Here is a 17,501-nt window from a genome sequence, read left to right as displayed (position 1 = left end):
CAGAGAGGGGGAAGGACACTTAGCTGTTTCGCTCCTTGAAACTGGCCCCCTCTCTTTCCCTTTCCATCTCCCAGACGTATCATATTCTGCATCTTCCTTGAAAGCGACACAATGGGGATTTGTTTCGTCATCACTCATAGCTCTATCAATAACATTTACATACGCTGAGAGCAATGAGGTTGACCAATGGCGGGACACCAAGAAAGACATTAAGCATTTTGCTGAAAGACATAAATCAAAAACAGGGGGCTTCTGGATTATTATAAACCTAGGAGAACTATTATTGTAAGTGCTCTCATTTAAGGACACTAACTGATAGGAGTGTGATTTATATGGGGGCACGTGGCATATTAGGACTTGTTGGGGAAAATTACCTACATTTGGGAAGAAAGTTATCTGGTAAAAAGACACTCAATGTATCACTATTTCCTGAAGTATTATGCATGGGAAATATTAATTAATTAAGTATTAATAGTAATCAAGGGGCAATTTATAATACAATTGCTTCACGATTAATTCAATGCTATCAATTGCTTCATGATTAAATGCGATTATTGTTAATTTGTACATTTGAATCTACACCTTATCCCTCTAAACCATTGTCATTCAGTTTATTACCTATTCCGCTTTGTTATCAGTGGCCACAAAATCAAGACACCAGAGATAGTTGCATGTGTCATGTGTCATGCAACATCTTTCAAATAGGCCTCTCTTTTAAAAGCTCATTACTTAATGCATACAAATGACCATGGACTCAATAGCCATATACCTCAGAAACTGACACTGTTTGGTGCAAACTTTAGTCTTGGGCTCCAATTTCACATATCATTTTCACAGGGGGCTGTTTGGCCCGACGCATGCAAAATTGTAATTCCATCTTAGTTTCGTTGTGTCGTTGCTAATGACCTTTCGTGGGGTAGAAAAAGGAGGAGGGCCACTGAAATAAATATATATAACAAGAGAAAATGCCCATATTTCATCATAATGTTTCTTTGATGTGAAGTCAAAATAAGCCTATTTGCTACAATGTGTCAACAACAGTGTTTGAGCATGGTGAAAAAAATTGGCTGCGGAGAGGTCATTCGTCAGAAACGGATTGGTGGGAGCAAGCGCGGTCGGCTAAAATGTAGATGCAGACAGATTTGAGGGAGCGAAATTGATCAAAACGAGGCTATGGGATTGGGGCGTGTGCATGTGCCCACACCAGAGTGAGATTGTGTGTGGGTAAGGGGTTGAATGAATGAATAAGTATCCAAATCATTATGCCCTATCATTAAATACAAATTCAGAGGCTGATTATGTTGTGCTTTTCCTGTCACGCTGCATAAATAGTGTAGGGGAAAATTGCGAAGGCTGGCGAAGGGGACCATTATGAGGGCACTGGACTGTGGTGTTGTGAAATGAGATGGAACAGAAAGACTTACATGAGATTATATAGTCATACAGATAACAGGAAAATGTATGGAAAACCGCAGGAAATCATCTGATATATTGTTAAAATATTCACTGAACAGAAATATAAACAGAACATATAAAATTATGGAATAAAATAAATAAAAGGTGCCAGAAATGTTCCAGAAGCACAAAAAGCTGATTTCTCTCAAATGTAGTGCACAAATGTGTTTATATCCTTGTTAGTGAACATTTATCCTTTGCTACAATAATCCATCAAACTAACACGTGACAAGAAACTGGTTAAACAGCATGATCATTACACAGGTGCACCTTGTGCTGCGGGAAAATAAAAAGCCACTCTAAAATGTGTCGTTTTGTCACACAACACAATGCCCTCAAGTTTTGAGGGAGCGTGCAATTGGTATGCTGACTGCAGGAATATCCACCAGAGCTGTTGCCAGAGAATTGAATGTTCATTTCTCAACTATAAACTGCCTCCAACGTCGTTTTAGAGAATGTGGCAGTATGTCCAACCGGCCTCACAACCACAGACCACGTGTAACCACACCGGCAGGATCGTCTGAAACCAGCCACCAGAACAGCTGACGAAACTGTGGGTTTGCACAACCAAAGAATTTCTGCAGAAACTGTCAGAAACCATCTCAGGGAAGCTCATTTGCATGCTCGTCGTCCTCACCTTGACCTGACAGCAGTTTGGCGTCGTAACCGACTTCAGTGGACAAATGTTCACCTTCGATGGCCTCTGGCTTCGATATTGTCACTTTAAGAGCTCTGTTGCACAGCTACACCTAAACCATGCTTGAAAATCCCCTCTTTTTTAACAAAGGCCAAAATTGCTTTCAAAAGTGTTTTCCTGCGATTGCATTAATAGCTGTGCATTGACTGCTTGTCAGAGTACATGTTTCCCTCCTATGGCTCTCGCAACTTGAATGCGCCTCAAGAGGAAGAGTTTTCTCACATAGAACACACAAGCCGACTAGGTAAATAGGTCAACTATTCTACTATGAGGTTGTCTCATTTTGTTTTAATAACAACATTAACCGTCGAAAAGAGTATCACTGGAAAGTTACATCCTGGGTGACAAAGTATAGGCTTTGAATTACTTTGCCAGCAGCTGGAGTCGGCTTCACACTGCTGTCTGAGTTGAGTGCTGCTGTGGTTCGCATTATAGACTATTTAAAAAATTACCCCATTTTCATATTTGAGTAAAAGTAAAGAAACCTTAATAGAAAATGACTCAAATAAAAGTGAAAGTCACCCAGTAAAATACTACTTGAGTAAAAGTCTAAAAGTATTTGGTTTTAAATATACTTAACTATCAAAAGTAAATGGAATTGCTCAAATATACTATCAAAAGACAAAGTGAAAATATAAATAATTTCACATTCCTTATATTAGGCAAACCAGAAGGAATAATTGTCTTATTTGTATTTTTTATTTACAGTTAGCCAGGGGCACACTCCAATTCTCAGACATCATTTAATTTCAGAAGCAGTAGGGATGACCAGGGATGTTTTCTCGAGAAGTGCTTGAATTGGACCATTTTCCTATCCTGCTAAGCATTCAAAATGTAATTTTTGGTACTTTTGGGTGTCAGGGAAAATGTATGAAGTAAAAAGTACATTATTTTCTTTAGGAATGTGGTGGAGTAAAAGTAAACATTGTAAAAAATATAAATAGTAAAGTACAGATAGATACCCCAAAAACTACTTAAGTAGTACTTTCAAGTATTTTTCAAGTATTTTTACTTAAGTACTTTACACCACTGCCACCACTAACATTTAATTCCATTCATCTGAACATCGGAGTGTGATCAACAATCATGCATGTCAGGTACACCGCATAACAGAGAAAAGCTGTCTGTATTAGGCTATGTCATCTCCAAACCACCAGACCTGGATTCACTTGGTCAGTCTATGCCATGGTTCTTAATGTTTTGTATACTCAGTATATACACTGAACAAAAATATAACTGCAACATGTAAAGTGTTGGTCCCATGTTTTATGAGCCGTAATAAAGAAAATCCCAGAAATGTCTCTCAAATTTTGTGCACAAATGTGTTTACATCCCTGTTAGTGAGCATTTTCCAAGTTAATCCATCCACACTTGAGGACTGTCTCATTGAAACATGCCATAGTTAATACTATACTGCACACAGGTCTGCTGTCAAATAAAAACCTAGGGAAATATCACACAACACCTTGTTATTGCTCCCCTTAGGTCAATGTTGAAGCTTCATCAGTTCACTAACAGACTGTACTTTTGACACAGACAACTTCATTGTTTAGTTCATATTGCAGATATATTTGGTTACTCATTGTCTATGTGTCATAGAATGTGCCTGTAGGTCATTGACATGTCTGTCAATATGTTGTCAAAATGAATAGGACGAGTCTCAATGTTAACTCATAAGCCAGTGAGTAAAATGAGACATTCTGGATTTCTCAAGAGTAAGGCCTCTCATATAATTGTCAATTTAAAGACTAAGGAAATCAAATGTGTGTCGAACTCTGCAACAGAAATAATGAATTCGGCTGGCAGTCAACCATATCAAATGAGTGTTACTTTATCATAGTTTGAAAATGGAATGGCATTTTCAATACAATGGGATTTTTCTTCATATAAATTACAATTTGCCTTCTTGCTCATTTTGCAGTATAAATAGTAACCTATGATATTATCCGTCAGCCAGTTAACATTCTCATTTGAATACGGTTCAGTGTGTCAGTGTAATATTAGACTTTTGGAAAAGACAAGTCCGTACAATACGAAGTCTTATATTATCTACAATTTACCCACAATGCCACTGTCTTCTTCATGTCTGTCTTCATCTACCATGTCAGCAGGATAAACTCAAACAAACCTGCATTGCAGTATTTACACAGTAGCTCATTTCCCTTAGTAATGGTTTTCATGACTGTAACAACATACAACCACATAACCACTCCCTACCACAGGAAGACACTTCCAGTTTTCACAATCAGACAGGTGTGTGCACAGGTGGACAAATAAGACATTGCATTTATGTGGCAGGTTAAATGTAGTCTGTTGTGTATGTCAGTACTGCATTGTAGCTATCCTGGTATTGCGACAGTGTGCTGTTTTACATTCATGTCACTTTTGTGTTGTCAGAATGAGTTGTCACATCCCAGTAAACATAGCGCGTTGCACTGTGATACCGCGTAGACATGTGTCAATGTCTACACACAATGTCTGTCCTCCTTGTGTACATTCGATAGACAGGCAGCTATTGCAGAATCAAACCCACAGTCCTTTATATCAACTGTAGACTGATAGAGCAGCATCCCGAAACCAATCTGGAGTTATAAAGCATGGAGGCTTACCTTGAGGTTGAAGGTGTGAAAGTCATGGAACATTCTCTCTCCTGAGACCTGTGTGACAATGAAGAGGATGAGACGTCCGTCATGATTAAGGAAGCCCACAATTACAGAGAAGCCCAAGCGACAGTGATTGATCAACAAGGAACTCCCCTTAATGAAGACTAAAGCACCCGAGCGATCCAGAGACCAAATTGGAAAATGTAACTAGAACTACAGTACACAGTGCCAGATGCTTCACTCAGCTCGTGATAGCATGTTGATAGTGTGTTAGATGCTAGACCATTTTGTACGTTGGTAGCACCTGTGAAGCCAGTTCTCAAGAGATATTCAATCAACAAACTCTGATAAACTTATCAAACCAGAAAGAGGGAACACAACATGAAGTCCAAACCTGAAAAATGCATGGTCATAGTCATGGGAAAACACTGAACAGACAGAGTTTAGGGAAAGTACACCTTTAATATTGTGTCTGAAAGGCTGTGTCTGAAGGACAAAGAACAAGAATACAATTCCCTTCCAAACAACGACAACAACCTATTCATGGTATCGGTGAGCCCAGGCCAACAATAGCAGGTAGCCTTGAAGATGGACAAAGATAGCAAGAATTGATCGAGTTTGAGTGAGTCTCGTGTTAAAAGACTGTCTGAACCCAAGGGCCACTCAAACATAACCGAATCAGTTTGACTGTCAAATACTACTTTGTTATCTACCTCATTGTTAATCATTAGAGAGAGAGAGAGATAGAGAAAATTCAGGCCCTGGAGGCGGACGCATCAGATGCCACCGATGTGTTAAAATTCAGATATCGATTCAGCTCCGTAATACACTGGAGTGTGACGCGCTCTGACTAACCATAGGGAGGTGCACCCTTTTCTTTTGGTTCTTTTCCCATCAAGTATAAGGAGTTGAGTGAGGCCGTTGCAAAAAAACAGACGGGTCCTTCAAGGGAATGCATCTGACCGGAGCTCCGCAAAACTAAACTGAATGAAACAAAAGACCATCAGTCCCCCTGGGAGAAGACGAAGGAGGGAAAAACATACTTGAGATTTGTGATCATTTATTTCATGTTTCACAGAGCGAGTGAGACTGCCGAATGATGCCTTGGAATTGGGTGGTGCAGTCAATATTTAGCTATATGGACACTGTTGTTGGCACTCACTTCCTGGGCCACGAACTCAAGTGGAGATGCTATTTCACTTTTGGAGAAATCAAATAGTTTGAGTGTGGGAAGCAATGAGCTTCCACAGGGTTACATCAGTTTGGAATGGTAAGCAATGAGCTTCCACAGGGTTATGTCAGTTTGGAATGGTAGGCAAGTACAGTGATTAATATGAAGTGTAAACTCTGGATGCTTGACTGATGACTTCTACCTCAAATGTATACTGTTTTATACTGTACATGTACTGATTATAATGTAAATACTGTAAACGTGTACACAATTCATCATATGAATCACCTTGCTTAGTTTTACAGCAGTATTGTCCAGTGAGATCACATCTGTAAGACATTTTTACCTGTGGGCTCACCTATAGCAGCTTTACAGAATCTCAAACATCCTTTCACTGGCAGATATTAACTGAACTGCTACCCTCCATTCATTAGAAAGTAATTACTCATATAAGGCGTTTACTCCATCGACTCCTCTCTTTTACCAGGTGCAGAATCCTATAACTTCATATCTGGAAAAGCACAGTGGTGGTGTGTGCTGCACGTTACTATACTGTACCAGACTAAGCTGCCCTGTTTGAACGTGATGCCCTCCAATGCAATCTCCCTCCCCGTCAAAACATCAAGATTACGGGGCTTAAGGTAATGGAAATGGGAGAATCAAAAATCCGGTAGGGAAGTACACAGCGTTGTCTCTGTGAGCACACGCTGTATGGGGTATGTTAGCTTTACTTGATCATTTATACTATTTGTACTATTTATTTACTTCTGGGTTCTATTCCTGTGTCCACACTAGCATACTACATAGAGTGAACCAATGTATTGGGCAGCATTCTACATGGTATGCTAGTTTGGACATCCTTTTTATGTCATTCTTTAGCCTCCACACCTGCAACTATTTTTCAGCCTTCCGCTGTCATCATATTGTACTGTACCAAAGACTTTTAACCTTACCTCAATAGCACCTCGCCACTAAAATGAACTTTGCCTGATTTGCCCTTGTTGTTGGTCTCCATAGAAACTGTCCCATCAAGTCCATTCAATTCAGAGTGGCAGGGAGGGAAGGACTCTTGTCTGATAAGTGTTCTCAAAGTGGTCTCATTTTAATCGATTCTGAGAATGGCCTAGCATAATTACAGTTAATTAGATAACTACTGAGGTACTTTTTCTCGAGGACAGGACGATGATACGCTGATGTAAGCCTGTGGCTAGAGTTTCGAGAGGTAAAATGAACTTCTTCAACTTTAAGTTGAGCTTCATATAGACTAGATAATATGCATGCTAACCTATTCTTGTCAGGTTCAAATAGAGTTGTTTAGCCTTTCAGATATGACTCGATGCTTATATCACCATGCTTCTTTATTTGAAGTAGAAATGAAGAGGTAAATTAAATGTCACATCACACTTAAGCTTTAGTAAACTCATTTGAAATGTGTTGGCATACAAAGGGCCTAATTCAATCCAAACACGTGGACATACCGATACCAAACACTGGTATCGGTATGTGACAAAAAATAAAATGTATATGCCGATTACTTAATCAGTGTTATACTGGGGAAACATCATTGATTGCTTTGGTATTAGTGCAACAACACTGATTGCCTTCTGGTAGTGTAATGGAAATGTTATATTTGATATAAAAAAAAACGGAAAACTAGAAAAAATAGTAAATCCTAGTGGCCAGTATTTTCTGACACCTCTCTGTATAATCTTAATCTGCTGGGAAAGGCTGCCTGGGCTCAAGGCACTAAATTGTCAGCACCCTTCAATCAGCTTGGCATCGTGAGTCAGTCTGCACACCCACACATTGCAGAGGTGACCGAATGTATTTGACCGCAGCTCCAGCTCATGTAAACATAAAGAATCCTGTTATATGTCTGCTTATTTGGAGTGTGTGACAATGCACACACCCCCACACACACAGTTTTTTGTTGCGTTACAGATTTTAAAAGTGGATTTTTTGTGGCCAGTTAGCATTTATACAGCCTGAGGTCTTGTGCATCAGATGTAGGAGCTATCTTGAAACAAGAAAGAAGTCAATATAGTGTAAGCAACAGCTGAATGTGATAATTGCTTCAGGTTGCACAGGGAGTCTCGGATGTTCTACTCATTACACTGTAATTCAGCCATCACTCTTTTGTTGTAAGCCAGAGCCATTGTTGTACAATCAGTCTACTGAATTCGCCATCTGGTAGTTTGCTTGTTTGCTCATCTTTGAGAAATGTTTGACACATTTCGCACACACACGTTTCTTTTGTGGTGTCATTTAGTAGTCAATAGGTAACAATGTCTTTGAATGGTGCAGTCCTTCAATCTCTGTTTCCGCCCACAGTTCGTAAACAGCTGGGCGGCCCCTGGCAAATGTCTATGCCAATACTTTGTTTACAAACATAAATCTTAGTATAGGGCCTCAGTTTGGCCAATGGAGTGCAACTGTAAGTAAGCTTTGAAAATGAACCTACAATCTTTTACAGTGTAAACATGATTTGTCCCTTTGGAATGCTGACAATAGTGATGTTGATCATGAATGATGATGATGATGATGCTTGATTGGTCCTTAAAATGACACTATATCAGGGATCATCCATTAGATTCAGCCGCGGGGCAATTTTTTCTTGAGCGGATGGTCGGTCGGCCAAAACGTAGACTGCAAATTGACTACAAGAAGTCCAAACATATATAATGCTTGACTAAAACATAATCATTTCAAGCCATGCTTATATTTGTATACGATCACCTGTCTCTATTTTGGGAATACTTTCTTTAATTAAAGAATAGATTTCTTCAATTACAATCACTTGGAGCCGATTTCCTGGTGTTTCTTCAGTCTATTATGCCCAGCATAATACATTTTTTGCTCAGAAAACTTGGCGGGCCGCCAGCTGGGGAACCCTGCACTATATCATAGGTTGCATCCATAGGGTTTACGATAGACCAGGAGTCACACAATCAAACACGCCTACAAATATGTGCACTGTGAAGTCATCTGCTCTGTATCTGCAGATCTGAGACTACTGTGTCTGCGTACAGTTTCGGACGGCACATAATGCAACAACAACAACAAAAACGTCACTACCGACTGCGTTATCTCACACCGCACAGCAAAACGTATCTCCTTGAGTCCCGGCCTGACAATGATGCATCGTCCAAATCGTTCCTATTGATCCCCACCATTATAAACTATAATTCCACTTAATTAGTTGCCTTCACGGTCAACAAGATGGATTTGAAGCCTGCGAGTGTTGTCAACTTTAAGTGTAATTACTCACTACTGAATAATAATGGAGCCTAGTTTAGTTTAAAACGATGACCCCCCCCCACACACACCCCAGCCTCCCCTCTTTTTGTACCTTCTCAAATTTAGAGAGTGCCTGAATCCACAGCTAAATTCAACGATTTTATGTTAACAGTAGAATGGGTCCATGGAGTCTCTGGAGTTGAAAAAAGGAACATTTTGCTGGCGGAGCTGCTTGCCTCAGCACCGAGGGGCAGCACGTTTTAAATGCTCTGCTTTCACCCGGAATGGCCCACAAGAGGGATGCCAGGGGGTCTTTTGATGCAGGGAACCTGGGGAGTTTGTGGCCATTCATCACGTTAATGAGTCACTTCATTGATTTACCCCCAAAACAGGAGTTTGTTCAAAAGTTCCACCCTGCTATCATAATTTGTTTCTTGAATTTTAGCTGAAGCTAGCAATTTGTCCTAACAAAAACTAATGGTTGGGGAGTTGATACAGTGACATACAGGCTTGTGGTTTATGAGAATATGTTTATGATAATATTGAGCACTTCTCAATCTTGGTTTCCACCCAAAGTGAGCCATGGAAGGCTACTACAGCAAAAAAATAAAAGTATTGAAGGTTACATTTGGCAAACCAACCACAGTTTACAAAAACAAATATAAGGGGCAGAAACAGAGGTTGAGGACATTGCTTTAGCTGTCTGTCTTATTGTATTGTTTGTAATATAAGTGTTTTTAGGACCCATGTTGGGTGGCCTTGTGTCAGACCACTGAGAAGTAGGAGAGATTCAAATGGAGGCAGGATATTGGAGCGCGGAATACATTTTACCGAGGAATCCAAATCTGTGATATTACCATTTTGGGGGTGAGCGGATTTAAAGGAAGATGGACTGATAAATCTTGGGCCAGGTGGAATAGATGAATCCAAAAGTTATTTACCCATTTTAATTGGAAATGTCTGTCACACTGAAGTGGCCTCGCTACCAAGCCAACTCTGGGAAAAGTCATGATCCTTCTACCTTGATCAGCGGCAGGTATTTTATGGAGGGTGATATGCTGCATGTCAGCCACATCTTTAGATTTATTCAGGCAATATATTCTGACGTTCAAGAGATCAAGTGTGTTGTGTAATATTTGACTGAGGCCAGCTTGTTAGTCCTATTGCATATGCTGCTTATGCACTTTCAACATGATGAACCCTTTCTATCACAGTATAGCACTGGGTTACTTTGCATCTTAATGAGTTCATTGGACAATGAGGAAGTTGAGGCAGTTCAAAGTCAACAGGTTCACTAATCAAGTCATTTTCAAGTAGAGCAGCTATTGTTTGATGTAATTCTAAAATAATTATTTGGTGGGTGCTTTTATTTGTCCTACTTTAAGCATGTGTGATTTGGAAATGTGTTTTTTGCATATCCCGACTCCCTCTGAGACACCCTCGGAGAATGGGGTCAGAGCCAGGCATCAGCCATTATCAACGGCGACCCTGGAGCAATTAGGTTTAAGTACCTTGCTCAAGGGCACATCAACATATTTTTCACCTTGTCGGCTCTGGGATTTGAACTACAGACATGTCGGTTACTTGCCAAACACTTTGAGGTGATTTACACATAGTAAGTCATACTCAAGGTAATATAAAAGATAAACTAGGTGGTTAATAATTAGTTAGAATTAGTTTAGTCCTTAGAAAGGAAATTTAGAGACATCAACTGACTCTGTCATTAAACCCAATGCTTAAGGTGATGCCAGTTGCTAATGACATGTTCTACTGGCCTAGGCTGTTAATTCTAGACTGAACTGAACAGACTGAGACCCCTAGGCCCCTTGAGTCAACCCCTAGGCTCATCTCCTCAGACACTTTAATCCCCTATGGGTGCCAGGGGCCTTGTCAATCTCCCACTCCCTCCTCCCTCTCTTCCCCACTCCCGACTCCCATCCCTGGGCTATCACACTCACTGTCCTGCCTGTCTGGGGCTCTGAGTGACACGCTGGCGAGGCGTTGGCTGGATGTGCTCCGTCTGGAGCCGGTCCAACAACTACGGACACTCTGGACCCTGATGATGCCATGTTGGGACAGCCGTGGCTGTTTTGGAGCCTGGGAGTGTGGGAGATGAGTCGGTGGACTGTTGGGGGACTCTGTGTGTGTGTGTGTGTGTGTGTGTGTGTGTGTGTGTGTGTGTGTGTGTGTGTGTGTGTGTGTGTGTGTGTGTGTGTGTGTGTGTGTGTGTGTGTGTGTGTGTGTGTGTGTGTGTGTGTGTGTGTGTGAGAGAGAGTGAATGCGCAGTTACTAAAATGAGATTCAGACACAGATCTGGGGATAATGTCAAACAGACTTGCTTTTACAAGCTGTGATTTTTGCAAACAAAATACAGATATCTTCTTCGAGATACTCGATTAGATTGGAAGTGCCAAAAATACAAGTGCTCTATATTATAAAAGTATTCAATCAATAAATTGAAAGCCCTTCAAAATAAAATGAACAAGTGCCAAACAAAATAGAGTTAACACTCATCCTGGAGGGGATGGCCGTCATTTAACGGGCTCCTGGATAATTGTGCTACTTTGTGTGTTTTTTTTGCTCTGTTGTTGATGGTTTTTGTACTTAATGTTTCATCCATAATTTCCTATGACATTAGACATTACCAACAACGACGAGACGGCCTACAGGGAGGAGGTGAGGGCCCTCGGAGTGTGGTGTCAGGAAAATAACCTCACACTCAACGTCAACAAAACTAAGGAGATGATTGTGGACTTCAGGAAACAGCAGAGGGAACACCCCCCCTATCCACATCGATGGAACAGTAGTGGAGAGGGTAGCAAGTTTTAAGTTCCTTGGCATACACATCACGGACAAACTGAATTGGTCCACCCACACAGACAGCATTGTGAAGAAGGCGCAGCAGTGCCTCTTCAACCTCAGGAGGCTGAAGAAATTCGGCTTGTCACCAAAAGCACTCACAAAATTCTACAGATGCGCAATCGAGAGCATCCTGGCGGGCTGTATCACCGCCTGGTACGGCAACTGCTCCGCCCTCAACCGTAAGGCTCTCCAGAGGGTAGTGAGGTCTGCACAACGCATCACCGGGGGCAAACTACCTGCCCTCCAGGACACCTACACCACCCGATGTCACAGGAAGGCCATAAAGATCATCAAGGACATCAACCACCCGAGCCACTGCCTGTTCACCCCGCTATCATCCAGAAGGCGAGGTCAGTACAGGTGCATCAAAGCTGGGACCGAGAGACTGAAAAACAGCTTCTATCTCAAGGCCATCAGACTGTTAAACAGCCACCACTAACATTGAGTGGCTGCTGCCAACACACTGACACTGACTCAACTCCAGCCACTTTAATAATGGGAATTGATTGGAAATGATGTAAATATATCACTAGCCACTTTAAACAATGCTACCTTATATAATGTTACTTACCCTACATTATTCATCTCATATGCATACGTATATACTGTACTCTATATCATCGACTCTATCCTTATGTAATACATGTATCACTAGCCACTTTAACTATGCCACTTTGTTTACATACTCATCTCATATGTATATACTGTACTCGATACCATCTACTGTATCTTGCCTATGCTGCTCTGTACCATCACTCATTCATATATCCTTATGTACATATTCTTTATCCCCTCACACTGTGTACAAGACAGTAGTTTTGGAATTGTTAGTTAGATTACTTGTTGGTTATTACTGCATTGTCGGAACTAGAAGCACAAGCATTTCGCTACACTCGCATTAACATCTGCTAACCATGTATGTGACAAATAAAATTTGATTTGATTTGATTTGATTTGAACAGCGATAACTCACCTCGAACTGGACGAGGATTTTTCTTTAATGAGTCGGACGCTAAGGATCTCTCCGCACCGGTGGGGATCAACAACCTCTCCCTCAATGTGATCAAGACAAAAGAGCTAATTGTGGACTACAAGGCAAGGAGGACTGAGCACGCTCCCATTCACATCGACGGGGCTGTAGTGGAGCGAGTCGAGAGCTTCAAACTCCTTGGTGTCCACATCACCACCACAAACCAAAGCATGGCACTAAGACCGCACTCAATGAACTGTATAAGGCCATAAGCAAACAAGAAAATGCTCATCCAGAGGCGGCACTCCTAGTGGCTGGGGACTTTAATGCAGAAAATTGAAATCAGTTTTGCCAAATGTCTGCCAGATGTGCAACTAGAAAAAAAAAAAAAAACTCTAGTCACCTTTACTCCACACACAGAGACACATAAAAAGCTCTCCCTCACCCTCCATTTGGCAACTCTGACCATAACTATATCCTCCTCATTCCTGCTTACAAGCAAAACCTCAAACAGGAAGTACCATTGTCTGTTGAAGCGGTTGCTAAGCCACAGGACTGTGTCACTAGCGCAGACTGGAATATGTTCCGGGACTCATCCGATGGCATTGAGGAGTATACCACATAAGTCACAAGCTTCATTAATAAGTGCATCAACGACGTCGTCTCCACAGTAAAAGTACGTACATATCCCAACCAGAAGCCATGGATTACAGGCAACATCCGCACTGAGCTAAAGGCTAGAGCTTCCACTTTAAAGGAGCAGGACACTAATCCGGATGCTTATAAGAAATCCTGCTACGCCCTCCGACAAACCATTCATGAGAGCCCTTGCTGTTCCAGATGACTGTGTGATTAAACACCGTAGCCGACGTGAGTAAGACCTTTAAACAGGTGAGTAAGACAAAATAGCTAATCATGGACTACAAGGCAAGGAGGACTGAGCACGCTCCCATTCACATCAACAGAGCTGTAGTGGAGCAGGTCGAGAGCTTCAAATTCCTTGGTGTCCACTTCCCTAAGGACCTGTCATGGTCCAAACACACCAAGACAGAAGAGGGCATAACAATGCCTGTTCCTCCTCAATAGGCAGAACATATTTGTCATGGGACCTCAGATCCTTAAAAGGTTCTACAGCTGCACCTTGACAGCATCCTGACTTGTTGCATCACCGCTTGGTATGGCAACTTTGCAAGGCGCTACAGTACATCACTTGGGCTGAGCTTCCTGCCATCCAGGACCTCTATACCAGATGGTGTCAGAGGAAGGCCCTGAAAATTGTCAAAGACTCCAGCCACTCAAGTCATAAACTGTTCTCTCTGCTACTGCATGGCAAGAGGTACGGGAGTGCCAAGTCTGGGACCAAAAGGCTCCTTAACAGCTTCTAACCCCAAGCCAGGGAAATCAAATTGCTACCCAGACTATTTGCATTTGACTCGCCTAATGAATTATTTAATTATTCTCTTGCACAATCTCAATGAACACTCACGGACATAGACACGTGGATATTATCAAATGTCATGGTATCCAATTGGTAGGTACAGTCTTGTCTCATTGCTGCAACTCCAGTTCGGACTCAGCAGAGGTGAAGGTCAAGAACCGTGCGTCCTCCGAAAGACACCAATGTGTCAGAGGAAACACTGTACACCTGGAGACCATGTCAGCGTGCATGCACCTGGCCCACCACAGGAATCGCTAGAGAGCGATGGGCCAATTGGTCACTGCCAGCTGAGACTTGAACCAGGCTCGCTAGTGGTACAGCTAGCACTGCAATGCAGTGCCTTAGACCACTGCGCCACTCGGGAGACCACACACACATGGATGTTGACGCCAAACACACACACACACACACACACACGCACGCACGCACGCACGCACACACGCACACGCACACGCACACACACACACACACACACACACACACACACACACACACACACACACTTCACATACGCTGCTGCTACTCAGTTTATTATCTATCCTGATTGCCTAGTCATGTTTACCCCTACTTACACACAGTGCTTAATTTGAGCCGGATCCTTCCGGAACAGAAAACGGTGTTCCGGCGCCTATTTGCCCAGATCGAGTACCTCTCACAGCATGATTTATTAATTATTTCACTGTTAGCACTGCATACATTCTAATAAAAAGCGATCTGCATTATATCAAGTTGTCCCATTGCTATTTCTCCCGCCCCCCACAGAAAGACCATCATGTAAAAGCGCGGTCCTTCTATGTAACCCTCCTATCCTGCCACACTGATTTCAGACCTGCTCTCTTATTTGAACATAGAGGTTATGGGGACGTCCGGTGTTGTCAGTAAATTTTCTTTACACCGGTCTTGGTAGTGGAGGTCAGCTAGTGAAGAGGTCCCTACGTAATCACGTCACGTAGCCTAGTCTAGTCGTCTCCCTACTGAATTAGAGTTGTGGGAAAGCCAAATAAAACATTGATAAGAACAGGCAATCGAGTTGGACATTTTTCAACCCAAAAATCCAGAGAAAGATGGTGAATCGAACCCAGAACGAGCCAAAGAACGTTCAATGCCGGAGAAGAGGAGTGAGGTGCAAACTGTTTCTGATGGCAACGCTAATCCTGCCAGTTCAGCATCACCCCCGGCACCTCCACCATCTAGTAGTCCTACTAGCGAGTCAGACTCAGCGGGAGAGGGAGACAGGGATCTGGGGGGCAGGGGGGGTAGTGCATCCACCGACGAAGTGCTCAGAGCAGGTGCAATTTGCAGTTTAAGAACAAGCAAACATATAACGCCTGGCTTGTCATGCAGAATTCAAAGTTGGGCTGTACAACATGTAAAAAGGTAGGGAGTTTGGGACTAGAAATGACTGGAGGGATAAAACTAGCAAAAGAGTGGGTGGAATGTTCAGTAAACTAACATCCTATGCATCAGATGTACTAAACAACAACAAAGAGCCCTCAGAAACATGGTTTTTGAACATGCCTGAACCAAGGTGCATTTGGTAGCAGCAAACTTTGTAGACAAGGCTTAGGAGGACACCCAGGTTAACACTCAAAATGAAGGACAAAATAGACACGACAGCCAGAGTCTTCAGAACAGCCTTAGAAGGAGGCTAAACATCACAGCCACATGCTCGCTCATGGCTTTGAGCAAGAAGTTAACTCTCAGGAGTTAAATGGACTTGACATGGGGAGAGTCATTGGAAGGTTTTGAAAACTAAGGTAGGAAATGTTTTGACCTTTACTTTCACAGCACAGAACAAGTTTGTAATCTGAATATGTGCTTCACATTATCACATAAGCAGGAGGCCTATATATTTTCATATGTGTGTTCTGCTGTAGCTTACAGTGATGTCTCTTGTTTGAAGATATATTCCGATATTGTGATATTTGTTCTACTGCTACATTGATGTCTTGTAAAATGTATGAAATTCCCACAGCTGAGTATGTGTGCATATGGCGGGTGTTCTGCATTGTCGTCTAAAAATGTTCCTGTACATTGATGTCTTGAAAATTAGGCTGTAAGAAATACGGACTTGTGTCAGCCCCCGAGCTATACTCAAGTATGTGGGCATACTGCAATGACGTCTAAAATGCCTTGGATTAATTATCCCCTTTGGGAGTGCTGTCCGATTCACCACCATAGATAGTAGGCTACTTGTGTCTTATTTTGTGTTTGCACTTTTTTTCTCAATGTGTTCCGGTACCTCAGAGCCCCCCGTATAACACCCCCCCCCCCCCCCCCCCCACCTTTGACTTGGTACCCATTGTATATAGCCCCGTTATTGTTATTTCATTGTGATACTATTTTTCCTTTTTATTTAGCAAATTTTTCTTACTTACTTTTTTAAAACTCTGCATTGTTGGTTAAGGACGTGTAAGCATTTCACAGTAAGGTCTACCTTCACCTGTTGTATTCGGCGCATGTGATAAATACAATTTCATTTTATTTGAAAGAGTAGCCAATCAGAAGTGTTTTTACTGACTGCAACACTAAAAGTCTCTAGCCCAGCCTCCCATCCACCCTAACAAAACCACACTGTTGTTGTTATTGCACATTTCCTGTCCGGCGATAGTGTCTATCACTGACACCAATCGGCTCGTTCACACCATCTGCCAGTGAGTTACCCAGAGACACCAGAGTGCCAAGGGACACTTTAAATGTGCCACTGCCTTAATGTCCCTTGTGTAACCATCAACAGGCAATGTGTTGCGAGTGAGTCTCTAGTTAAGAACACAGTATAGTAGGGCAAAAAACGTGAGGACAAAGAAGGGATGTAATTAGGAGTGTGGACAGGAAATCACCTGAGGATGTCTTCTCACAAGTAATACAGTCAGGAGTTCACACTTCACCTCAGTGGCAACTGAGAACAGAGGTTGCTTTAAGTGAATGGATTGGATTCCATTTCAATTTAAGTCAAATTAGACCAATTAAACAGAATCCCCATTATGAATCAGATACTGTATATTGTTCAATGTTTTCTTTGAAATACTGACCTTTGCAAGAAATGTACCATATCGCACAGCCAGCTG

General features: G+C 42.0%; 1 protein-coding gene across 40 annotated transcripts in view; it reads right to left on the bottom strand.

Annotated features, from left to right (window-relative positions):
- Positions 1–17,501, bottom strand: part of LOC110500605 (receptor-type tyrosine-protein phosphatase delta) — a 589,354-nt gene that overhangs the window by 290,556 nt on the left and 281,297 nt on the right. For all 40 annotated transcript variants that reach the window (XM_036958029.1, XM_036958028.1, XM_036958035.1 and 37 more), the window contains one exon: positions 4,762–4,809. The gene's annotated coding sequence lies outside the window, so the exon portion shown is untranslated. The remainder of the gene's footprint in view (positions 1–4,761; positions 4,810–17,501) is intronic.

Source organism: Oncorhynchus mykiss, chromosome 21 (assembly GCF_013265735.2).
Source record: "Oncorhynchus mykiss isolate Arlee chromosome 21, USDA_OmykA_1.1, whole genome shotgun sequence".
NCBI lineage: Eukaryota > Metazoa > Chordata > Actinopteri > Salmoniformes > Salmonidae > Oncorhynchus > Oncorhynchus mykiss.
The sequence above is the reverse complement of the archived record's forward strand: the minus strand, read 5'-3'. Positions and strand labels throughout refer to the sequence as shown.